Raw genomic sequence first — 26,238 nt, forward strand, 5'->3', positions numbered from 1 at the left:
TACTGTGGATTCACCCAAATACAAAATTAACTTGTTCTCAACAGGTATACTGTAGTCAAACACAAGTTATTGGCAACTGCATCAGCTATGAGGTCAGACTAAAATATGTAGTACACCATCTGATTTTAAAGCCTAGCAATCCATGAAAGCCTTATGGGAACAGAGTGCTTGACTGGCAAAGCGAGTAGAGAAGTATTTGGTTACCCGCTTGTCAAAGCTCAAATAATTAAATATTATTAACTATATTTCAGCATGTCCCATTAGAATTAAAACTAATATTTTATCTTTGACAATCTATAGTACCTACATTGATTATTAAGGTCACTGGTGCTATGTACATCTCTTTCCAGTAAAATATCCATCATTGGTATCATTTAGCCTCAGCAGAGAAGTCTGAGTTCATTTTCTAATGAATATTATATTCCCTAAACAGATTTGAAATATACAGGATTTCAGAGTTAAACATGTAAAACCAAAGCATTTTCTTTGTTAATTTTCAAAACTGACAGTTATCAGAGAGGAAAATTCAAATAAACATAGGGATATTGCATCTTACTGCCTTTCAAAGCTGTACTATTCACTGCTGTACTCTTCACTGAGGGCTGAATGCAAACTGGATGTTGTCTATTTATAGCATTTACCAGCCTCACTGTATCAGTATCTCCTGTGAGTTTTCACTGGAAGAGTTACGCACCTGTGTAGGTGCAGTTTGACACCAATATGGCTGATGTCATTGTAATGAGCTTGAATCAGCTGTATCAGTCTGAGCTTTTTTACAGCAATACTTCTGTGATTACATTAAGGAGGGCAGGGAGTGTGTGATTTCACCAGCAATGCTGCTGACTGTAAAGCCAGCCCTAATTTTGTGGTGAGACCAGCCTGATCAGAACACAGCTAACTTCCTATGGCAGAAAAATCAAAATTCTGTTAAAGAAACTATTCAAAGTTGAGAAAAAAAGGAAAGAAGAAAAAAAATATGTTATTGTTAAAGGCCAAACAAAATTGGCAGAGGATCAGGAAAGGAAATAACACTTATTTAAAATAGTTTTTAATCAATAGCACCCTTCAAATCCAAGAAGTTGGCTAATAAAGATATTCAAGCAGCTAATAGAGAGTCTTAAAGCTCATGTCTGAAGAGGCGCTAACATAGTAAGACCTCTTATCTCAGAACAGTCCCTGCTCAGAGGTACGTACTTTAAGTGTCCCGTTTAGGAGGTTGGTTTGTGCTAGCCATGGTTGAGCAGGCCTTATAAAAAAGGTCTTCTGCTTCATGGGATGTTGTTGTAGCATCTGAATGATTATCTGATAGCAACATTGCCCCTAATCTCTAAATGAAATACCAAGGTTGCAGCTTTCGGTGGGATTTCAACTGGAGGCCCTGTATTGCTGAGCTCTAGGCTGGGCCTGAAATCAGCATTGTAACTCCTTACATTTCACCCTCAGGCACCTGACTTTTCCTATATAACTGAAAAACCTTCCAGACTGTTCTGCAATCCTCACCTGAGGGCACGTCTCTGCAGATTTTAGGAGTGCAAGACCTTTATTTACCAAGCCCCATGTAACCCTAGACAACAGAATTATCTGAAAGCGTGGCAGTTGTAAAATATTCTGTAATATGAAATGCTCGATTTATGATTTGGTTCACATCTTCCAAATACATGCCTTTGAGCAGGACTTCTTCACCATTCAGAGAGGATAACGAGGTAATGATAAATTACTGGTTTTGATGTGTTTGGCTAGCAGCCACTAGCAGCGGTTAAGATCAAGAGAACGGCAGATGTCCTTTATCATATATCAGTTACTGAGGGGAAGATCCCAGATCTGAAGCACTGTAAGTCCCTTCGAGAGAAGGACGTAAGGGTGGAAAATATCACTGAGGTAGAATTAAATCATACAAGATATATATTTCAGATGAGTACCTCAGGCATCTCTTTGATTTCTGAGGTCAATCTGCTAAGTTTAGTTATAAAAGATTAAATCAAGCAGTTAGACTGCTGGAATAGATTGAAATAGAATAATTAGTCTGTTCAGGACAATAAGTAAAGGAGGCTTATTGGTTTTATGGTGTATGTCTAGATTTACAAATGATTTACTAGAAACAGTGTTGCTATGCTTCCCAGAGATAACCTTTCTCTCTTCTGTTTACTGGGTGATACAGACACTTTCAGATGGCAGATATTAAACTAGAAGCAGCTGCATCCTCTCCACAAAATATTTTATTACTGACAACCCATATGTCTGTTGCCTGTCCTTTCTTAAACAGACAACTGCATGCCACACAGCATGTGGGGACTTCAGGCATACCGTAGAGACAAAAAAAAAACAAAACAAAAAAAAAAAAAAAAAAAAAACCAAAAAACCAAAAAAAAAAAAAAAACAAAAAAAAAAAACAAAAACAAAAACAAACAAACTGGCAGTCAAGACTGGTGTGGATTATGTTGTTTTGCCCTGTGCCATAACTAGCTGTTTACACAGACAGGCACAGAAACAGAAGAGCATTTAACTTTGTTAAGGTAGGACATTTCCCACATGGTGTTTGCTTGAGTCCTGCCCACACTGTTGCCCTGGCCTCCAGAAGGGACTGCACCTTGTTCTTCCTGTCCATTGTCAGAGATCAGGGTTTTCCTCTCCTCTCCAATGTTTTCCATAAGCCTTTGCTTTCTCACACTCAACAGTTTAAATTTACAACAAACTTCACGTTGCTTTTTCCCAAGGTCAATTTAGGCTGCTCTCTCTTGGCAGCCAGAGTATATGCAAATCTCAGAATTTCTCATTAAAAAGAAAACCAGAGATTTTTATTTTTTTTCCCCTAAGCAGAACACTAGTTATAGAAAGTATCTGAATGGTAAAATAGGGCAAGAAAAAAACAGCAACTTGTAATTTGCCATAACTGACACACTTCTTACAATCTTACTTTGGGCTTAGACTGAAGTGACATTCAACAAGTTGATGAAAACTTTTCTTTTGAAACAATTCAGTCTCTTTACAGAGAATGCTGAAGCCCACTTAACACAGCGCAAGAGATATCTGCGCGTACTGATACGGCTCTCCACATGAACAACAGTCTGCAGCATTGTGCAAAGTCACTAATTGGCTCCTGAATACCATACAGATATGTTTGTTTATGTTCAGTGGTGTGTCACTCTTTCAGCAAGACTAACACTCTGTACATAAACAGCAAATTTTATCTTCAGTATAATGACCAAATTATGCCATCAGTAATTTAACTCAGTGTAAAGTAACATATTAATTTTTTGGTATCTTCCAAAATTCCAGAGGCACTACATTTTTATATACACACATACACACACACACATATATATGTACAGGTTTTATGTGCATATGCATATGTATACATGCATATACACACAAAAAAAAATATTTGGACAATCATTGGGTTCACGTCCTGAGTATCAAAGTACAACATGCCTTGACTCTGTTAGAGATGACGCTTTTCTCGTACACTATCAGATATCTTTTCAAGTTTTATATAGCATATGACTAGGGATGGAGAATTTCTCAGATGTAGATATCTATTGGTGTGAAACACAGAGATTGCAAGCTACACTCAACTGAAGTCCATTTAAACGGTTCAGAGAAGTCATGTCCCACTTTTTCATGTTTCCTTTTTTTCATTTCTGTGAAGACTAAATTTAACATTCTTCAGTGGTCTGATCAATTTACTGGAAGGAAAGATTTTGTGGTACTTTCCCACAGTGGCTTATAGGGAGATGGAAAATTGAACATATTGCGGCTCCTAAGTTCCAAACAGCTCCCACTCTAACCAATTATAGATGCAGTTCATCATGCCTAATTTTCAGTTGTCCAAAAGTTAGATGTCTTAGTATTAGCCATCTGACACAGCCTTTATATCCAGTGTGCAGGAATGTGTGAACTTCAGGAGAACGATTAATCTCGTCCTAAAATAGGTATAAAAAATTGAACAAATGATTTAGCTGAAAAGGTTCCTGTTCTTTTCCATTAACTCGGATGATTAGCTGAGATTTAAACATTTAAGAATTTCTGAACATTTGGGTTCACCTGAATGAATTCCAGCTATGGTGTTGATTGTATTTTGGGGTTTATTTCCCCATACCCAGTCCCCAAATGTAAGCATGAGCTTTTCAGTAAAAACAGATACCAGAATCTGGGTATCACTTTGAACACTGAGAAAGAGAAATAGTGAAAAATAAGAGGTATATTGTGAGAGATTTCACAGTGAACGCTGAAAATTGTCAATAGAGACTTGTGAATTGGCATTTCAAATTTATTTTCTCTTTTGCTATTAAAGAGAGGTGCAACCTTATCCTATTTTTCATATAAACCTCTGCCTCTGCATATAGTCTGCAAAAATATTTGTCTTCCTTGTCATTCAGAAATTAAAAGTTCAGGTCTTACTGAGAAAAAGACATTAGGTTTATTGTTTAACTATAACTGTAATCGTACAAAGTATTGTACAATTTGACTCACAACTGAAAAAGTTGTAAATGGAGAATTTAAAAGGCCATTTGACAAATATGCTGTGTAACAGAAATGCCAACAAAAGGAAATCTGTTGACTTTGATATTACTATACTTGAGAATTTAGATGTGTACTAATAAGCATACAAGAAAAATCAGTTATTTACGATCCTACTATATTATAAAATAAATGCATTGGAAGCACTCAACAAAGATTTCACATTTCCACCATTATAGCATTTAATGAAAACACATCTGCCAAAAATATCAAGACTCAAACGCTAAAGTACATGCAGCATCCTGATGCATAATGATTTTGCTAACTCTTCCAACATCTTTGCAAAAATAATGATCTCCACATTTTTTCCTGTCCTCCTCACTAATTGAATTTTTTGTACAGAATCCTGGACCTACTGACAGCCCAAAGACAAAGCTCTTACTAAGGATCTCACTTTAGCCTCCTGTTACGTACCACAGGGTAAGGTGATCCCCTACTTGAGCCAAAATTGTGGAAGGATCTTTATGTAATTATAATTTCAGCAGTAATGTTAAACAGAAAATATCCGTACAAGATGAAATAGAAATTTGATCACACTGCACTGGGGAGATTGAAGCAATAAAGTGATTTATTTTCTCTTGTCTTTCTACTTTGCCCCACTCAGTCACAGAAGGGAAAATGAAATCACCATTGGAAAATAAAAACTTTGGCTCTGCAAACAACAATAAAGAAGAAAGTATTGCTTAATGGAAATACTAGAGAGTTTTGTTTGGGTTTAAGTTTTCTCTAATATCTCTGTATATTGACAATAATCCAAAATATCAAATGTAGAATTACAGCTCTAGAAATTTGGTTACAACTCTCATGATCTAAGTCTCACTGCCATAGGTAGCTTGAGACACTATTACAGAGTCAGGGAATTTCATTTGTACAAGTTCCATTAACTTCTTTTCAAAATATAGCAAGATACATTGTTCCTAACGAATAGTTTAAATGACTGAAAAGTACAAAGCAAGAGCTCTGAGAGCTCTTTCTTTTCTAAATGCTGGAAAGACATTTTTCTTTCTTTTTTTTTCTTCATTTCCCCCCTCCCCCCCTTTTCTTTCTCTTTTTTACCCTTTTTTTTTTTTTTTTTTTTTCCTTTTCTGGATGGGAACTGTTGACAGATGCCCTATAACAACTGGAGCCAATACTTCTTGGCACTGTTTTCCAGTATGGTTTTATAGTCTACCTGACTTACTTTAATAGAAAGGAAAAGAATTAGGAAAAGAAAAAGAAAAAAAAAAAGAGAAAAGGAAAGAAAAGGAAAGAAAAGAAAAGAGGCAAAATCGCAGGCAGAACAAAAGGAAAAACAATACAAGACAAATTTCTGTCCTATATGTATATCAGAAGAATTTATTCATTTGCATTCTGGTTTTGCAGGTTGTGGTTCATTCTGCTGCTGTCACTGTGAACATGACATTTCCACAATCATTTCATTATCATATTTTAAAAACACTCTCTGTAAGTAATAACTTCATGAAAACCTTTTTAAATCATCCCTCGGAAAGGAATAGTTACACTCTATCTATGAAATTGCATAAATTTATCAAATGCATACATCAATGTAGTTATACCCAGGAAAAAAGTTTTATGGACCTCCACAAAAAAATCCCTGAGTTCTATACTAATTTGTTTTAAGTCAAAGAGTTAAGTTTGTCTTGAAGTGATTAAGAAATACTTACTCCTAACCAAAACGTGAGTATCTTTACTAGGTTTTACATGTGTATGAAAAGAAAAAAGTTATAATCCAAAAGAGCAATGGCCTATATGTGTCTGTTGGACTAGGATCCATTTATTTTTTTTATACAAGGACCAGGATCCTTTGCTTTAGAACCAGTGTTCTCAGCAGAGACCAGATCTCACATACACGACTGCAATGCAAAATAGAGGCTAACAGGTTAAAAACTGTAAAAACCAGTCATAAACATGAGTAGATCTGGTGTGGGAAAATATGGAGGAGTTACTGTAATTGAGTTACAGAAAGATACTGGTATGGACCTATCTAATACTAAAAACTATGTGAAAATTAACAGGCACTGGAAATAAATAGACAAAGTGGGTTGTGTTAGTAGGTCATTTTGATCTTTAATGTCTATTTATGTATAATCCTCCTGCAAAAATATTTGCTTCTTTAAAGTTGACATGCTTTTCAAGGGGCAATTAGTAAAGTTGTTATGCAGCCCCCACCCTTGCTTGGAGAACAAAACAGCTCACCCAGTTTCACAGATGTGCCACTCTATTCCTGGACTGAAGTGTCAGACCTTTTTGGACAGCACACCCCCATGGTTTAAGGCATCAGTAATTTAAATTTAGATCAAGTCAACAGGAAAAGCTTCCTGTCACAGTGCACCCTTTTAGTTGAAGGGAAGTGATAGAAGACTCATTGTTAAGTAGATAAAAATCTCAACTTTAAAACTTTTGATGAATGTAAATGGCTTAGTAGGAAAAAACCCTTGTAATTAATAAATTTTCTCTTTCCACCTTTAGGTTGTCTGAAGTCCTTCCTTGAATACTTTTGTAATAACTGATTATAGGAGAGATACAACACAGATTACAGGAAAGATTCAATATCAAGCCTTTTGGCAATTCATGTTACTTCAGTTGAGACTACAGTTCTTGAGATGGAAATCCCAATGGAAATTTAATTTAATCCAATATTTGTTTTTAATATTTGGGTTGTACAATTCTAGAATTCAGTCAAAATTATTGTTCTGCATCTGAGATTGTAATAAAGCAAACACAAAATATTATCCTACTGTCCTACTATGGAGACAAGCAGCCAAAGTTACAGAAATAAGTTTTGAAATAGGGTCGGAAGAGGCACTGAAACACTATTTATTTTATCTACTTACAAATTTATCTACTTACATCATCTACTTTAACTTCTTCAATATGAGGGTGGTCAAGCACTGGAACATGTTGCCCAGAGGAGCTGTGAATGCCCCATGCCTGGAAGTGTTCAGGGCCAGGCTGGATGGGGCTTTGGGCAACCTGGTCTAGTGGAAGGTGTCCCTGCCCATGGCAGGGGGTTGGAACCAGATGATCTTTAACGTCCCTTGCAACTCAAACCATCCTATGATTCTATAATTCTAACACATAAATCAAGATGTCTACAAAGTACCATGTTTGGGTAAGATCCAGAACTTTTCCTGTGTTCAAGAAGAAACCTTTGAATATGGGCCTCTGTTTTTTCTATTTCTTTTAGCTGACACTTAGGTGAAAATGCAAAGACTATTCCTTCACTAAATGGTTATGTTATGGTCCATTTAAAGAAGTCCAACCATGAAAATCACTCTGGATACCAAGTAAAATTGTCAAGAAGCTGATTTTAAGAAGCAATAATGTGCAAACTAAATTGTTTTCCAGTGGGGTTGCAATATCTTTTTATGCTCCCCAGCCCTGTAAGTCTTCGTGCTTCTCCTGGAAAAAAAGGGCTTTTCTATTGACATGAATATAACTAGTTCCTTGACCATGTGAAGTATTACTGTCATAGCAAAACTATAAATAATATTTTTAGCTTTCCATAAACTTGTATTCCCTATGAACTAAATTTATGCTTTAAAATTGACTTTATTTTAAACCAAACAAAGATGAGAAGCCAGAAGTTGAGACATGAATCCAATTGTTCCAATAAGAAAATGCCCTACTTTAACTATTAGGGTCTCAAATTTCTATACATTTTTATTTGAGGAAAAATTATTACTTTCCTCTTTCGTAACATTTTTAAAAAAGTGAAAAACAGAACACTGGAATGAAACTCTTTCAGGTAGGGTATTATGTAGGAAATCTCCATTAAAAATTTAAAAAAAAAAAAAAGAGGCCATCAAAAGTAGCTTAATTTTATATAATAAGAGCTGTGGACACTCATTGCTGGATTATTGCTTTCCTCAAACAGATTCATTCCTCAGCACTTCTGCTCCCCGTCATCAGCATTCCAATCTGCAGGCCTCTGGCTGCAGCCACACACACAGGCACACATTCTGGTGCAGAGGAACTGATTGTATAGCCCGAAGTGTATGAATAAAGGCTTATTACAAAGCAAATGCTTAAGGGTCTCCTACAGTGTCACTCCCCTCAAGCAAGCAAGGCGGGAAATTGATCATGATTCTGAAAAGTAATTAAGTTTGAAAGGAAAAGTAAATCCTATTTATCTAAAGAAAGCTCTGGTTTAACTAAAGACTGCATCTCAAGCCCTAAAAATGCCTTCCTGAAGAAAAATTATAAAATAAAGCAGTTGTGAAGGGTGAGACAAAATAGATATAAATACAGGGCATGTAAATTCATGTTATGCAAACAAGGTTTTAAGTTAAATACACCAGACATCCTCACTTTCATACAATAAGAACATGAAAAGTCTGCAGCGCTGACAGAAATATTTTATGACAGGTATTTGATGACTGTGAAAGATCAGTAGCTAACTTACCATAGCAAAATCTGGGAACAAGGCCAGCAATGTTTAAAAATCACAATTAAAATACTTTAGCTAGTTGTTTAATAACTTAAAAGGATAGCACACTCTAAATATTGGACTTTACAGTTGTAGATGCTTTAGTGGTAGATGCTCAGAACACTTAGATACTGCTTTTGCACATACCACTGTTTTTCTTCTGTTTTTAAAAAGTACTTTATAAAGAATAGCTAATAGGGTAAATACTGTCCAGGGGAAGGTCTGATTCCACTTACCCTACCATGTCTAAAAAATTGCCCTGATTTCATATAATGTAGCTGAAATTTTATTTCCACCCAGTTCAATGGTTGTAATTCCTTACAGCCAGGTTTTTATTTGTAGCATGGCTCAGTTTGTGAGTCATCTCATAATTAGATCCTTTAATATCTTGTGTACAGCTCACAGTTTTCAAGTATTAAAGTATAAGCTTATCAAGTTGTGAAATACAAAACACTTAGACACTTTGAGAAGTCACTCAAAAGAGAAATCAAGAAATGAATGCCTGTGGGCAGTTAGCTTCTTATGAGGTGATATAATATGTAAAAAGACAACCAAAGTGTTTTACCAAATTGAAAATCGTTCAGTAGGTTTGCTACCCTGTCTAGAAGAGAGCAACAACTGAAATAGTCAATGCCAGTCACTGGAGAAGGCAGAAGTGAGAACAGCTCTAAACAGGGCACCCAGCCAGTGTCATGGGGTGCAGCTCTCCCACCCTGCAGTGATTGCCTTGCACTATGACTCATCCAGCTCTGAAGTAATCTAATAAAGATATGATTCAGGGCAGTGTGATAGGAATCATGATTGATTTTGCAAGCACAGATTTCTGACATGTACAAATGGAGAGAACTATTTCGTAGATAATGATTTGATGCCTGCAGAAAGCCAAAGACATAATTCATAACAAGCCACTTTTCTTTGTAGGAAAAAATATTTTACATTATGTAAAAGCTGTGTAGAAAACAATATTTAACTTGTAATAAACTTTAATTAAATAAAATACTAACTCTGAAGTAGAGAAATAACGAACATATAAATGTTTTCTGTAAGTTGTTCTCTCAACTATTGGACCAAATTATCAGCCGTATCTTTTATGACTATTCACTTGCTTGCATTTAATTATCAGTTTTACCGTGAAAAACACAAATTTTCAGCTTATGACTAGAAATATTCCAATACTGAATTATCAGATCGGTTTTCTGAGTTTCAGCAATCTATTTGAAAAAGGTCCATCAAATCACAGTAAAGAAACAATATCGCTTTACCTCATAGCATTCTTGAAAGTTAAGTAATACAATTTAACTGTCACATTGCAAACAGAAAAACATAAAGATCTGAAATCTTTTTATATGTTCCTTCATTTGTTTTTTAACAACTGTCTGTTTAGAAATCACTGATATGCGTAAGTCATGGTAGACAATTCACAACCTTAAAAAGCAATGGGTATATTTGGCAGATATTACAAAATGCATGTTCAACACCATCATAGAACAAAGCAAAACACAACTTTATCTTCTTCCGTACTTATGAGTGAGCAGTCTCATTAGCAGTCAATACTAGAAATCAGGAAGCTTTTTCATACAGAATCTCTTCCCTTCTTCTCAGCCTTGCCCTTCTCTGACTTCCATCGACAATCTTAAAAAAACACCAGAAAACTTCAGATAAACAAGTTATCAAAACTGTTCATGAATTTATGTCAACTTTATTAAAGTGTTTCAAGAACAATTGAAATAATTGAACAATTGTCTTTTTTGTCAAACTATTATATGATACATTATTTTGAAACTCACGTTAATTTTAATTACGTTTTGGATCAAATGAAAGTTTTATGCAAGCTCAAATGCAATTTCATTGGTTTTTATTGGTTTATAAGTACCATATATCATATACACTATAGCATACATAGCATGTGTATATATGTGTGTATGTATGTGTATGAATGATAAAACATAAATATTTCACTGCTTTTTTTCCCCAGTTTTTTGGAATAGTAGAAAAAGCAAAAGAACCCAAGACAGTTTGTCGTCTCCCCTCAACACTATACCTCACAGTGCCAATCTCCACCCTATTCCTGTGGCCCTCCAGGCATGTGTACATTTCTAACTAGAAAGATCAATACTGGAAAGTGTTCCAAATCCTTCCTGAAGAATTTCTAGTTTTCTCTTCTTTCATTCAGCAGCTTCATTTTTGTCTTAATAGCTAATGTCAGTCAATCAGCAGAAAGAAAATGGCTAGATTAACTTCAGTAAAGGAAAAAAGAAGATACAGTAAGGATAGATTTTACAGATATCAGAAGTCACATAAGTACTGACATAAAATCTACAGACTGTAAAATCATAGCTTAGTTACTGCACATAGCCACCTTTCCAGCTTTTATTCCAAAATGTCATTATCCATTACAGCTTCAATTCATTTATTACCATACCTTTCTTTCTTTCTGCCTGTAATCATTTATAAAGAAAAGCAAACTTCTGTTGCATTTACCACTGCTGCTGAGAACTTGAACAAAACTGTTTTTCATTGGTATTAGCCAAGCCTATTCCCCTACCATGTCGAGTCATACTGTGAACCACATCTACATTTAGACCACTGGCCAACACATACGCTCATATATCTTGCTCAAAATTAATTAAATTGTTGTAAAACTACATAGACTAGCTGTATTCTCATACGCTTTAACCCAATTCTATACTTAGTCCTCTCTAAAACTGTAATGTCACATTAAGTTAAGTCACCTTACATTCTAAGTAAATGTTTTGTAACCTACAGGGTAGTTTAAGAAATTGTGTTCCACACTATTCATTTCCATTTACCTGTTCAGCTCTACCTAAGTGATTTTATTTTCATGATTTCTCTCTAAATCTAACTTAATTTAATGATTTCCAAAGGGTTTTTTTTCTCTCTCTCCTTTTATTCAGAAAATACACTTGTTGGGGTTTTTTTAGATTGCCACTGGCTAAATTATAGGCCCTATCCACATCTGTCTTTATCACCAGCATCCATGTCTATAATATTGGCAGTTGTACATGTACAGAATTTTGCAATGCCCAACAGGAGGAAACTGTCTGCTCTGATACCTTAAGGCTTCTTGATGAGAGAGTGGAGACATTCAGAAATGCATTGGTGCCTGTGCCAGCAATGGTCCATGTCAATGGACTCTAAACTACACCAAGGAAAGAAGTGCCATCAAGAAGACCTGATGAAGTGAAACCCACAAACTGCACCATTTCTGCATCTAAACCCAGCTACAGTGAAAGAAGTCTAAAGACTGCTAGATATCATATCCATCACTCTATTCATCACCTTTCTCAGAACTTTTGGGAAAGCTGAAGAGCTGATGTTACCTCTCAGGAGTGTCAGATTTTAGTCAAGGCACTGACATAGTTACTACTTTAAAAGCAGGCAACGCAAATGGCAAAGAAAGGAACAGTTATGCAACACAGTGAAAACTTACTAGATCCTTTTCTGTCTCTAACCATCAAAATCTTCACTTCCTGGCCACTAACATTTTTTTTCTTATCCTCTCCCCTGAACGTTCACATATTTTAAAGGAGCTTTGGGGATGGAAACGGCTCCTGATCTCATCCAGGGGAATTTGAACAAGTCAGGATGCTCTACAGTTTTGAATATTTTGATGCCATTGTGCTGGTGAGGATTTTAATTAAACACAGTGGCAGATAGTCTGAAGCAGCTGAGCCCCATAGCTATTGTGTATGAAGGAAATGCATTGAAGGAGTAGATGGATAATTATATTGAAATCAGGACGCATTTCAGGCTACCATGTAATTATCTGGGTCATCTAAACTGTCCCTCAAAAACAGGAAATCTTTGTAATTCAGACACATTTATATATTTTTTTTAAGTTATAATATGAAGCTAGGGCAATCTTATGTGCATAGTATAATTTTAAACCACATATTTATCCCACAAACCGTTTCTTAAAATACAAAATCCTGAAAAAATAATCTCATATTCCTTTGCATCCAGAAGTAGCTAAAAACCTACCCAACCTCACATTTGCATAACAAGTGCTGTTTTTTTAAAGCTGATCTTCCAGTTTCTGGAAAATGAAGCATAAAAGAAAGGTGAGAAGCCAAGACTTGTACAGATAACTCCACACTGCTGTAAAAGAAGGAAATAATATTAGAAGGACCTTTGTCATCATAGTGTCATGATCTCATAAAAAATCCAAGACAAGAGTAAAGAATCTGCTACAACACTGGATTGGTATCACAGAAATCTATAAAAATGTATATTGAAGATATTGATATGTTCTTCAATAGATGTAAATACTGATTGTTTTGGGAGTACTTTACTAAACCTGAGTGCAGTGCAGTAGCAGTGCAGAACTTCAATTAGGACTGAATCCTAAAAATAAAACTCTTCTGTCAATTTCAAATTGGAATATCTGTCAATTACGATAGTTACTATCTCATCACCTGTAACTCTTTGCTTAAAAACAAACAAAACAAAACAAAACAAAACAAAAAAACCCCAAAAAAACCAATGAAATTTTTCAAAAATATTTTACTTTTTCCATTCTTTACACAACAGTGCCTTTGAACTTATGAAAATACCTGTTTTCTCAACAATTCTAGATCACTGTACAGTGAGGCTGAAGTAGGCAGGTATAATGTGCATTGTACATCAGACTGCCATCATCAGCATTGCTTGGTCGCTGACCATGGTGGTAATCATCACCATGGACAACACCCATCTGTGGCACGAGAACTATGTCACTGGTTACATTCCTGCTTGTCCCCCTGAAAAAATTTCCACACACCATTGCCACCACTGTGATCACCACCACTATCTAGTGCATCCAGGCTGTATTCACACAGCTGGAGTCAAAGACTGTGGGCTGTAGCTATTTATGGTGCACCATCATCAGCTTTTTTTCTAGAAAGTTGGATCCTGTTGCCCTGAATATGCTACAGCTCTTTCACAGAGTGGTTTGTTGAAAGGAGGCAGGAGGAAGCAGAACAGTGTTCCACACATCCAACCACGCTACTCTAATTTTCCCTGCTTCACATTTCTTTTCCCCTTCTCCAACTCAGTGATTTCAAACAAAATAAATAAAAATAGAATAAAATACGTACCTTCTCTTTCTTGTGTTCATTCTCCCTCCATCTCCCCAGTCTTTCTGCTCTTCCCCTGCACCTTCTTTTTTTTTGTCCCCTTCCCATCCAGTGTTCACCTCCTGAAGAGCCAGAGCACATTCTTTGCCAACCCCAGTTCTTAAACCTGCTTTGTAGAGTTACACCACCATTCTCTTCTTCACTGACTGCCTCCCCATGCAAAGGCCCTGCAAGCAGTGTGACCTTCTCATCAGCCTGCTGGCACTGGTGAGTTTGGCTTTTTCCGGCACAAGGCAGTGGAGGCCTGTCAGGGAGGATGTCTGTGGCCATGGTGTCTGTTTCCATTCTCTTGTTTTCTTGTATGTCTGGGCAGAGCTCTGCTAGGCAATGTCTGCTGGCTTCTTGGATGCTTTCAGGAAACAGCAAAGTCACTTGATGGTGTCCCTGCACTCACATTTCCCGATTTTTCTCTATCTTTGATCCTTTGAATCTCATACTGCCTCCTCTTTTTCATTTCTTGGCACATGTGGTCACCTGATTCCTCCCTGTTCTTTTCTCTGTAACCTTCCAGCACCCCTTCCTTGAGAAGGCTTGAAGATTTTGTTGAACTGTTGTCTAATTCGAATACAATAAAGACTGTGGCTGTAAGAGAACCTGTTTGAGGAAAGCACGCAAGCCTTCCCACTTCTGGCTGTACTTACCATACCTACTCCCCCATCATCCATAATTGTCGCAGTGCAGGTGCTGGAGAACACATCTCTGCTTCTTCTTTTCAGCATATTTTCATGGACTTGCTGTCCAATAATTCCTTTTTACATGTGTCTATATCATCAACAACCACAACCTTCTATAGAAAAAGATTCCAGAAACTCATTAACAGTAAGCAGAAGTATGGTCTTTTATGTGTTTTAAATTAAACTCCTACATTTTCCTTAAAATGCCACCTAGTTTTATTACTGCAGACTCTTATACCAAAATTGTTTTCCTCTTATGTGCCACCTTAATGATTTTTTTAACTTTGCTCACATCTCACTCCTAGCTGGATACTCCCTGACATTTTATCCTCTGCTCATAAGCCAGCTGTACCATCACCTCCATCATCTTAATTGTCCCTTTGCCTTCTCCACTGTGTCCTTCTTGAGATACAGAGACCAGAATAGCCCACCATGCTCAAGATGTAAGCACTTCAAAGCCTTGTGTTGGCAGACTGTCTCTTCCTGTCCTTCTCCCAGTAACCTTCCTGATAATGCTAAGTTCTGCTAAATTTTTGTTTTGTTTTTTTGGTGGGTTTGGTTGGGTTGTTGGTTTGTTGTTTTTTTTTTGGCTACCACTGCATGTAGAAAAAGTTATTTCAGACGTCTAAGATCTGTTATTGAGTTAAGTCCTATTTCCAAGTTCAGTACTGGAGAAAAGCAACGTACAATGGAAAGTTAAATCACTTTCTCTCTGTCACAGTAGTTGAACCAGACATATTTCAAAGCATTTCTCTTCTTGTTTTCTGCTGCAATCATCAGGTACTCTAGGTTCCTGTGTGTTAAAGATCAGTTCTTCCTTTTCTCTCCAACTTCCCCTGTAATCTCTTTACTGACTTATCTCTCTTGATATATTATAAGGAATAAGTGAGGAGTTCTAGAAAGCCATGGCTTCCTGGTCGTCTTCGGAAACTTGATTTACCAGAGCACAACTCACTGCCTCCACAGCTGAGACCCTGGCTTAGAACCAGCTATGTTATTGTGTGTAGCTGCAAAAGACAAAGCACCGCAAATCTAAAACAAATACATAATGTAGCATCACAGTGACACAAAAGTGTATTTAAAGATGTAACATTTCAAATATCCTTTGAAATCCTACTCTGAATATAGCGAACTTCAGAACACTGTTTACACATGTGCTTTCAGAAAACCCTACTACACATGCTATAGTGAAAGATTTTTTAAGCTCTCATCCACATCTAAAGCTGAGGAAAAATTTAAATGCTTGAGCTTTCTCCTTGTCTCATGAGAACTGTCCCCACTGACTAATAGCTCTTCTGGTATCTTAATGAAGCCTTTCCTCATTGAGCCTATTTTAAAGTATTTTTATTGTTTTCTGCTATGCACATTATGTTGGCTAGGTAATCCCTAGCCAGTTTGTGTTCACATTCAGAGCGACAGACTACCAGTAAATAAAAATGTTCAATTACCAAATGAGATCTGAAACTGCAGCTCTATCATTTCAGACACCGCTTTAAAAAAAAAAAAAAAAAAAGACAGTGGGAAAACAGGAAATAACACTGATTTGGGATTAATTTTTGAGTAGCATTCACTAATTAACTATTCCAAACACATTAAGAGCCTGAGGGAATCTTTTGTGTCTCAGTGGTGGAGAGGCAGTTAGTCAAAACTTTTTATTTATAACAGTCACAAGAGTATTCAAACCGGGAGCTCTGTGCCTGCTAGCAAGGGAATTAAGTAGCACCTGAACTCACACTTCTATATCATGTCTTACAATAGTATTCTACATAATATACACATTAAACTAAGTTCTTTAAAAAGGAAAAAATAAAACCACACACAGTTCTATGAATTTTCTTTTATAACGGACCAAGCTCCCTATAGGTTTTCCATACATACATAAACATCTCACAAGACATTCTTTTAGTTTCTCTCAACTGCTTGAATTAAGATAATCTTTATTAAATGTAGCATAATAATCTCAAAGTTGAGTAAGGGAGGGATAGATGACTAACATATATGCTTTCAGATTTTTGATGTTTCTTTCACATTCCTCCTGCTGCAATCTAAGTTCAGAGGTACTCCTGTCTTTACTGCATTACCTTCTCCTATTCCCAGCCTACTAGCCGGCATAAGTACAGCGGTCCAAGCTCTTCCTGTCTCCTCAGTTAACATTTGTTCCTTCTAGTCCTCACATAATTGCACTGCTAGACTTTAACCTTTGGATTACTTTTACTGGAACCTCTTCATTTTTTTTAATTTAATATTCTCAGTATTACCCCACCCCACATTTTCCTCAATGGTCTAATTCTAAATTTGTGTTCTGGACATCTGTACATTAGTAGACTATGAATGGCTAGAAAAGTTAATTCCAGTCACATACTCCAAGTTTGACATCTTGAATGATAAGAAGAGGAAATAACCAGAAATTGTGTTGTGTTTTTTCCTCTGCAGTAACTGGAGCTGAAGTTACTTTGATATACAAGTTGTGTTTGGAGACTGCCATCAGATATCCAACTTTAATTTACCCTTTCTGAAACGGTTGGTCACACGGTAAAAATCATGTCTGCTTAATACACTCAACAGTTTTAATAATGGAGTAATTTTACCCACTAATTTTTGAACAAATTTTTATTCAAAAGTAGACGAGGAAACTTGAGCTGCATACTGCCTCAGCTGCTTGACACTCAGTTTGACACTCCACTCATTAGGCAACAAGTCAAAACAGCAGCAGTACTGACAGGCAGCAACAGTCTGAAAAGTAAATACAAGAACAGCCTACACAAAGTGTAGTGGTCACTCTCTTCAGCTGCCAGCTATTAAAAAACCAAAGATATAAAAATTATTTTTTAGCCAGAATGGTGTTAGATCACACACTGATTCTCTGCTGCATGACTATATACGTTTGAAAACTATCTGCTTCCTCTCCATGGCAGCTAACCAAAATTTACCACTTTTATGTCCGAAGGTAGCTTATTAACATACTGCCAGCAAAGCAGAGGAGAAAAAACCCAACAAGTGTGTATCCTCAGATGATTCATTCATTCAAGACTTATCTAGGCCTAATTTTTCTTTTTTTCTTAGGTTTCTTAAGTATTCAGACTTCCACCACTTTCCCTCTCAAAAAAAATGCTATGAATTTTAAGCAGCAAATATGTAGCTACATCTTTATACCACTGTGGCTGTTAAATCTTGTTTTGATAAGGAAACAATTCAGAACAAAGTTTGGTGAAATGCTTGCCTTTGTGGTGCTCAGATTTTCTTGCTGTGGACTGAGGCAAACATTCTTCTTGTTTTGTTCCGACCTCTGTTGACTCTCCTCTGCATTCCTTTCCCCTATATTTCCCAATTCTGAGAATAATTAGCAACACCCACTGGTGATAGCAGGGCTGCAGCAACCTAACAGCGATATCTTGCCAACGCCAGCTGTGCTTCAGTATTTATTTATTAAGATCACACTATTTACACAGGACAAACTTGCTGAGATGGCAAAGGAATGAATACAGTTACAGCAGCTGAATTTCAGCTGGATTTTTGAAAGGAAGTAAAACCCATACTGGGTAACATTTATCTCTAAGAAGAGGAAATCCAAGCCTTTAATTCCACTTTCAAATTATGTTTTGCTGGCTCTTGAGTTTAGTCTATAGGTGATGGCGAGGAATCTTGTACTGCAGGGTGCAGCGGGATGAAACTCCTTTGTGCACTGCATTTAAGCAGCTGATAGAGACATTGGACATTGAAGGAAAAGTATGCAGCAGTGAGGTAGTCATCCCGTTCACATCACCAAGGCCAAGTTTTGACTGGGCAAGCCAGAGGCTGGCTTTGTAAATCATGATACACTTGAATTTTCACATCTGCTTGTCAGAACCGTTGAGCAACATGAAAACTAATGTCAGCAAGTCTTCTGCTTTCTAGTTCATTTTAAGTAGAAAAAAATCAGTAGGCAGGTTTATGACTTACTGTGTATGCTTTACAGTAGATTGCTAGTGTAATTTAAAGGGCTAGACTCTTCTTTTAGGAGGTCTTTGTAAGGAGCGCTGCTAAAATGTAACACAAGTTTACACTAGAAGACACTGTACATGTGGAAGATTCCTGCTTTATGTCTTTTATTCAGAAAATTGTGCGTATCTTCTGTTCCTCTACCCTGGTTTGATTATTATTGCAAATGATCCAGTAGTGATGTCTACCCTCCTTAGATCAAAGAATAAAGCAACTACCACTGACACACAAGCTTAAAATTAATGTCTAAGTATTCAGGAAAGGTTTTGATAAACCCTTCATGATATACAGAGGACAAGGTTCCTCAGTCATTTCAAAAGTAATGTCTCCTAAGGAAAAAGATGAACCTAGGAAATGTTTTTTTCTAGAAAGTGTATAAGCTAAAGAAGACATGTCTTTGGAGAAGTCTTAAAATCTTAAGTTGAAAAATTAATGTACTTTTTTTTATTCAAATTTGTAGCAACCATTTTGTAGCTGTTAATTGACTAAAACACAAAAACATTATGTATTATTTTGGGGATATTTTAAAGGTAATAAATGCCACAGGAGGAATCCAGAGTGAGAAGCTAAGGAGAACTCTTCAGGTTGTGAAGGCAGGAGTCACCAACTTGACCTTACTTCTGTAAATCTTGTTGACATTGGTACTTGCTATGGTTAAAATACAATAATTATCTTCTTTGCTCTCAGATACCTGGCTGTCAGGGAGCAGTGAGGCCTGTCTGCTCACCAAGGGAAGGGGAGCCAAGGGTGACCCCAGCACAGACTGTGCCCTTAGCAGTGGGGCACCATCCTACAAGATCTGAGATCACAAGCAGAGCCAGGTGCTGGTAACAGGGTCCATCAACAGTAAACCATGAACCATGGACCATGAACCAGGGACAGGGAACCCAGTGAGGAGCAGGAAGAAACAGAGCTGGAGAGAAGACCACAGCATAAATTCCAGGGGTCCATCCAGGAGCTGGAAAGAGAGATGGATACCCTTTCAGCATAGCTCAGGCCCGGATTGCAGGTGATGGGCTGAGCTGAAATGGGGCTCCTGGGCCCATGGCGGGGGGTGGGTGAGTGGTGGTGTCTCAAGTGAGGCTGGTCAGGGCCCTTCAGACGTATTAGTGCCCACAGGGGCCTGACATGGGGCCATCCTGAAATACGCTATATGGTGTCACTCAGTTGAAAAGCAGTTCTGGGAAACAATATGTAAAAAGCTGAGGGTAAAGAACATTTACTGAATAATACTCCGCACCAGATTATGGACTTCTCATCAACTCACTGAATGAAAATATAAAGTTACTTCCTTATGTAAGAATTTAAAACTTTACCTAAAAAATCAATGTATGATCAGATAATAAACGCCTACATGAAATCATTATTTGAATCTTTTGCTTTGGCCTTTTCTAATTTTTGAGTGCTGAGTCATGCAGCCGCAGAGATTTATAAATACATTCACGTGAGATTTGTATGAGACAGATATGCCAAGAAGTCAAAACTGTGAAGACAACGGTTTTGTCTTACCTCTAGTTAACAATGGTTCAACTATTTTGTATGCATATTTAAAGCATTACAGGATATATTATTGTTCCAAAGTGGGCAGCTTCTCTGATTTTAATCAGTGTTGAGTGATTAGCATTCTTGAAGATATATGTGAGAAACATTCTTAAGTACAGCTCACCTGACCTCTCCAGCTATGTTAAGGGTGATGTTATTTTTTATGAGCCACGAATACAGAATCATTGACTGCTAGGAGGTAGCTATAAAATCTGGAGTACATGATCAAAAGTAGTTATGCTTAGTAGCTGTTTTCTGGTCTGCCTAAAATAAATCGACCTTATATCCTTTTTTCATTAGCAAGCATCAATACCACAATAAACATCACTAGGGAATGTCAGGCACTTTTCAGTCTAACAGCAGCCTCAATATTGAGGCCAAATGACGGCATGAAATGGTGACCTGCCTCCTGTCCCACAGGTAGCAAAGATTCTGACACAAGGGTGAGGTAAAATGCAAATGCTTTCTGTGGTGGGAGTGTTCACATACTTTTTTTTTAGACTAAGCTTTTTTATGAGCAATTATAAAAGTGATCATTTTGTAAGAAAACCTGGAGCCTCTCTTGAGTCATTTCAACTTACCCCTTGCACAGCCTGGATACTTGTACAACACTCTCAACATTTCTCAATTATTTTTTTTATTTATTTATTACATTATAAAATCAATCAAATTTTCCAAGCTCTTACTGAGGTTGTTCCTCAGCTTGGGATTCAAAAATCTGTGAGCAATCTATATATTAATATATACAGAGATAATATAACTATATTACAATATAGAATAATAGATCTTGTTGGTGTTTTCCACATAACGATATTTTGGTTTTATATAGACATCTAATCCAATCCCCTAGCATATTAAAAACATCTTATCACATGGCAGTTCCTTGAGACGTACATAAAAGAATTTAGGACATTTATCTAATGCTTTACCTGACTAGTTCTCGGTATTATAAATGTCTTTTTGCAGATGCCAGGTTTAAGGATTTGCTCAAACCACCAAGCAGGTCGGTTGCTGGTCTGGGAGAAAAGCAGGGCCTTCATGTTCCTGTCTAGGTCTAGCACGATCTGAAACATTCCTGGAGTGTCTACATAAAGCTAGAGGGCCTGAGACAGGACTTGGGGAGGATCCACACCTTCTGAAGCATCAGGTGAAGGCTTCATGGCCTAACCTAGGGCTTCTAAAATGACACTGAGCCCTATGCTAAGGCAAGTGAAGTAAGAGCTGGTTTGAGATCAGGACATCTCAGTGCAGCTGTATGCCTGCAATCAGGGCACTCTGGCTCTTCATTTAGTTACAAACTGGCTGGATCCCTGTGCTCTGAACTGATCAGTTCTCCAGCTCTCCCTGGACTAGAGTTAAGACACAAGTGCACAGACAGACACCTACCTGTAGATGCATACACAAGAGACACTTACCTCTTCCGTGAATACATTTGACTAGATCTGTATCCCAGATTAAATATCATAATATCACCTTTTACATGGATACTTGTGCAAACCATGTCAGTGCAACAGCTGTCTAAAGAACAGGGAAGAAAGGAGATCTTAAACAGAAAAAAAGTTTTCAAATGCTTAAGTTACAGTATATAAAAACACTTTAAAGTAACTAATACACCGTATTTGATGTGTGTTTCTACACATGTATTATTTAGTGTTGAATGAACAATTTGCATATTTAAAGAAGTATGACCTTCAATAAGAAGTAAGTAGCCGCGGGAACATTGTACCAAATCATGCCTCTCCCTTTATTAAATATGGTTAGTTATCCATCACTGAAGAGAAAAAAGGAAAAAAATGCCACTGTTTGTATTATTATAAATCAATTTTAAAACTATTTATAACAAATAAATATATATATTCAAGAAATTTTACTAACAATATTGCTATGTCTGAATGTATAATTTTCTTCTTTTCTATGCATAATGTTTGATATTATTTATTTACATATAAATAATTTTATTTAAATGGGACAAGATTTCTTTCCTGGCATAGGCATAATAGCACCCTGTTTTACAAAATTATTGTTAGAAAGTGTTGTGTGAGGAATAAAAACCAAGCATGTAACTGAGCTTACCAGAATGAATGAAAAGTTCCTTGACTTTAAATATAAAAGAATATACATACACCTAGCCCAGACATTTACTTTCAAAAAAAAGGATTTCCTGACTACGATGAGTTAACAAAACAGAGTGAAAGTCATTATGTAATCTTAACTTTAATGTATTCTTTGTGCCTTCTATGATATTTTTAGCATTAGATGAGTAAAAGACAATGCATGAGATTTTTTAATTTAATAAAAAATTGAAAATATAAACCTAAATATGAATTAGTTCTTACTGTTAACAAGAATCAACAATGTAAAATGAATAGCTGTAATGTCATAAAGGCTCTAGGATGTTAATTAACCCTCAGGCAAAATTTTCCTTTTTGACATTGAGGAGGTCATAAAATCACTCAAATATTTTCTTAATTAAAAGTCATATGCAAAACATCTGTCTTGGTACATGTTTACTTCTGCAGTATTGTGCTCATGTTAGATTATGTTCTTGAAGACCTTGTAGAGCTTAATAAGGACAAAACAGAGGAACAGAGCTGTTAGAGAAGCTAAAAGACATTCAGAAATTGCACTGAAGTTGACAGTATTTAAAGATAGGAGACATTTAGTGAAAATCCTATAGAAAATCTAAAAAAAGTAATTCCTAAAGCACTGCATAAAATTTTTTAATTAGGTAAATATCTTTAAGACCAGTTATTCAACTGCATTCATTAATATTTACACTATGTTTCTAAGTACACAGGACTGTGTCAGTGGAGACATAAGATGCAGCTTTTTTTTAGAGTAGAAATATAGCATAACTAAAGGGTCTGGAATGACAACTGCAAACAATGACATCATTTCTAAGAGATGATCTTTTTCCTTCTGCCATCAGTTAGTGAAGCAATATGTTATTGTTATTAGAGTAAGGTTAAGCCTACTGTATTTCAAAGTCACAAATCAAATTTTACAGTGCTTTAACCTATGGAATTTCAAATGAATGGCAATTAATGGTGAAATAAATGAATGTTGGTTGCAAGGAGGTTTTCTGTTCCAATGAAACCTATGTGTAGGAAATTGACTTGAAAACCAGAAGTGAAGCTTTAAGGACCAAATTAAATGAATTGTGGGTTTATTCCTTTTTTTTCCTTCTTCTTGAGAACAACAAATACCCATTGTTCCACCTATGCCTATATATATGCAAAAGCAAAAACAACTGCTTCCATCTGTAATAACTGAATTGGAAGTATTAGTCTTAAAACAATTATCAATAGAGGTGATCTCCTGTCAGTGTTGGAAATGGCACTAGATGAAGGGAAAACAAAAACAAACAAACCAAAAAAACTTGGGGAGAAATAAAAGCAAGGTTCACTCTATGTAATAGATCAATTATTTCCAGTCACATCAGAAACTAAGCTTCAAGCTTAGTGAACATAGCAGGTTTTCCCTTTGAGTCAGTAAGCATGAAACCACTTTGAAACCACAGTGCTTTTATTGTACTTTGAGTACATTAAATTAATGTACTCTGGTTAGGCTTCTCACATACATAAACTGTGATTACAGAATAGATAAACACAATTTCACTTAGCCACAGAGTAAAATTCCTTATTTTAAAAGTATATACAATTTAGATAACATAGAAAATAAACTGGATAACTTTTAAACTAATTATGCATTTCACTGATGCAGTTAATTTAAACTTAATACAACAATAACAGTATGATATGTATTAATTAATGGATCACTTTATGCATTTCTGTAAGTGTATACAAAATTGACACAATAGGAATTAAAGCAATAGAAATAATAATGTACTTTTAGGAGATCGAAATAAAAAACCCAGCTAGCACTCAGCAGACACTACATGAAATACTGAGCTTAGGAAATCAGTTCAAGATTTGTCATGACCTGGTGAGGTCAGGGAAAATCATCATTTAGGAAAGTCTTTTAATATTCATATTTTTAAAACATGTCTAACAATAATTTAAAATACCATTATTTCCATCAAAATGTCTCAATAAACTCTTAAATAATAATCAATAAAATCTTAAAAGCTTATTTTTATGTAAGATAATAACTTATTTTACAGATGAAAAATCAAATAAGATTTTGATCTCAAAAACTAACTTTGCTATCATAATTCCCACAGTGTGCCATCTTCAAAATTTCACACACTTCTACTGTACTTTGGGATTTAAAATCAGCAATATTAGAATTGTCCCAACATCAAATGTCTTTATTTATCCTTTTTCTCTTGTATATATTTTACAATTAAAATCACCTATAAGATGTTAACCTATAGTTATTTTTCATGATTGCCGTGGTGCTGAATGCAGCCAATTCATTAAACAACAAATAAGAATAAATATGAAAAGGTTGCTTTTTAACTCTGGGCTGTCCATCACCTTACAGGTAAAAATCAGTCTTGGTAGGCCACATCTTTGATCTGTTGAAGGTATGTCTGACATATATCCACATTTGATGGTTGCTAAAAACAATGAAGTCTGAGGCTGAATAACCAGGTGTAAGTGACCTTAAATGACGCAGCCTCAGCTACTGATGCACTCACCTGTGGAGTTTTGGTCCATTTAGATTTGGTGAGTGCTCCAGCCACACACTGTTACTGTTAACTGTTGCACATTTGACTTATTCTACTGTGGCTGCTCTTTAAAATGAGCACCTTCTACAGCATTTTGTGAGGGTCCTGTATATATGTGCTATTGCTATAGGTTAAATAATTGACTTTGAGCAACCTGATCTAGTTGAAGGTGTCCCTGCCAATTGCAGGGAGTGTGGAATTAGATGATCTTTAAGACCCCTTCCAACATAAACCATTCTATGATTCTATGGTCCTATGATACATCCTCATAAGTCTTCCTTCCAGCAGTTGACCTCCTCTCAAACAGCAATCTGCCAGCTGTGCTTCTGACATCCATGTTTCTAGTATTTTTAACAATAATATTTTCTTTTTCTTTTTCAGAATTTAAAGATGAGAAAGGCATTGGTACCCCCATAGAATGTGCATGGAAATGCATCCAAATATCTCCAACAACAGACCAACAATAGTTAACAGACACTTTGATAGAAAGGGATATTGAAGAGGGAAGTCTCAAATGAAAACTGAACAGTTACTTGAGTTTTTACCAAATGAAATCTGCATTGTATGTTGTATGCAATTAGATATGACTTGATTTTAAGATTATGGATGTCTTTCTAAAGAGTGATAGGAATATACTATCATTTCTTTAATGATAAAAATAGCAACAAAACATTATCTTATAATTTTACAGATGGATTACAAATCAAAGTAATTACAGTTACATAGAGTTTTGCCAAGTGTTGACCAGAAGTATTTTCATTATACAGAAAAAAACATGAGCAGTTTTATCCCGGTACACATATTTCATAAACTATGTCATGAAACTACTCTAACTTTGACAATACAAATATCTTATACATAAGCTGGTACTCATTAATGAATTACATGAAGTCACAACACATCCACTTTAGAATTTAGATTAAGAAACAACTTATTTTTGTCTAAAACACTTTATTATAAAAACCTGTGTGCATCAGTTTTTTGCACTTCAATTATTCATTGTACCTTTTAATTCATTAAATTTTGACACCTTCTACCACCTTAATGAAGTTATTAGTCTCTTTACTTGATGTAAATGTTCTTCAGAGCATAATAAATTGTTCTTTAAGTATCTGATAATGGGTAGAGATGGGCAACATACCAACAAAAATGTAAGCTTCTGTAGTAAAATTCAATGAAATCTCTACTAACAGCCAGGTATTAAAGATTAAAATACTAATTTTTTCTGTTTTTACAATACTTTCTACAACATTTTACATTTTAGTTACATGAAAACTTAGTTGGCTGAAACGAGATGATGTGCACAAATTAAGGAACAATTGGCTCCTC

The sequence above is a fragment of the Falco naumanni genome, chromosome 6, assembly GCF_017639655.2.
Source record: "Falco naumanni isolate bFalNau1 chromosome 6, bFalNau1.pat, whole genome shotgun sequence".
In the NCBI taxonomy this organism is placed as follows: Eukaryota; Metazoa; Chordata; class Aves; order Falconiformes; family Falconidae; genus Falco; species Falco naumanni.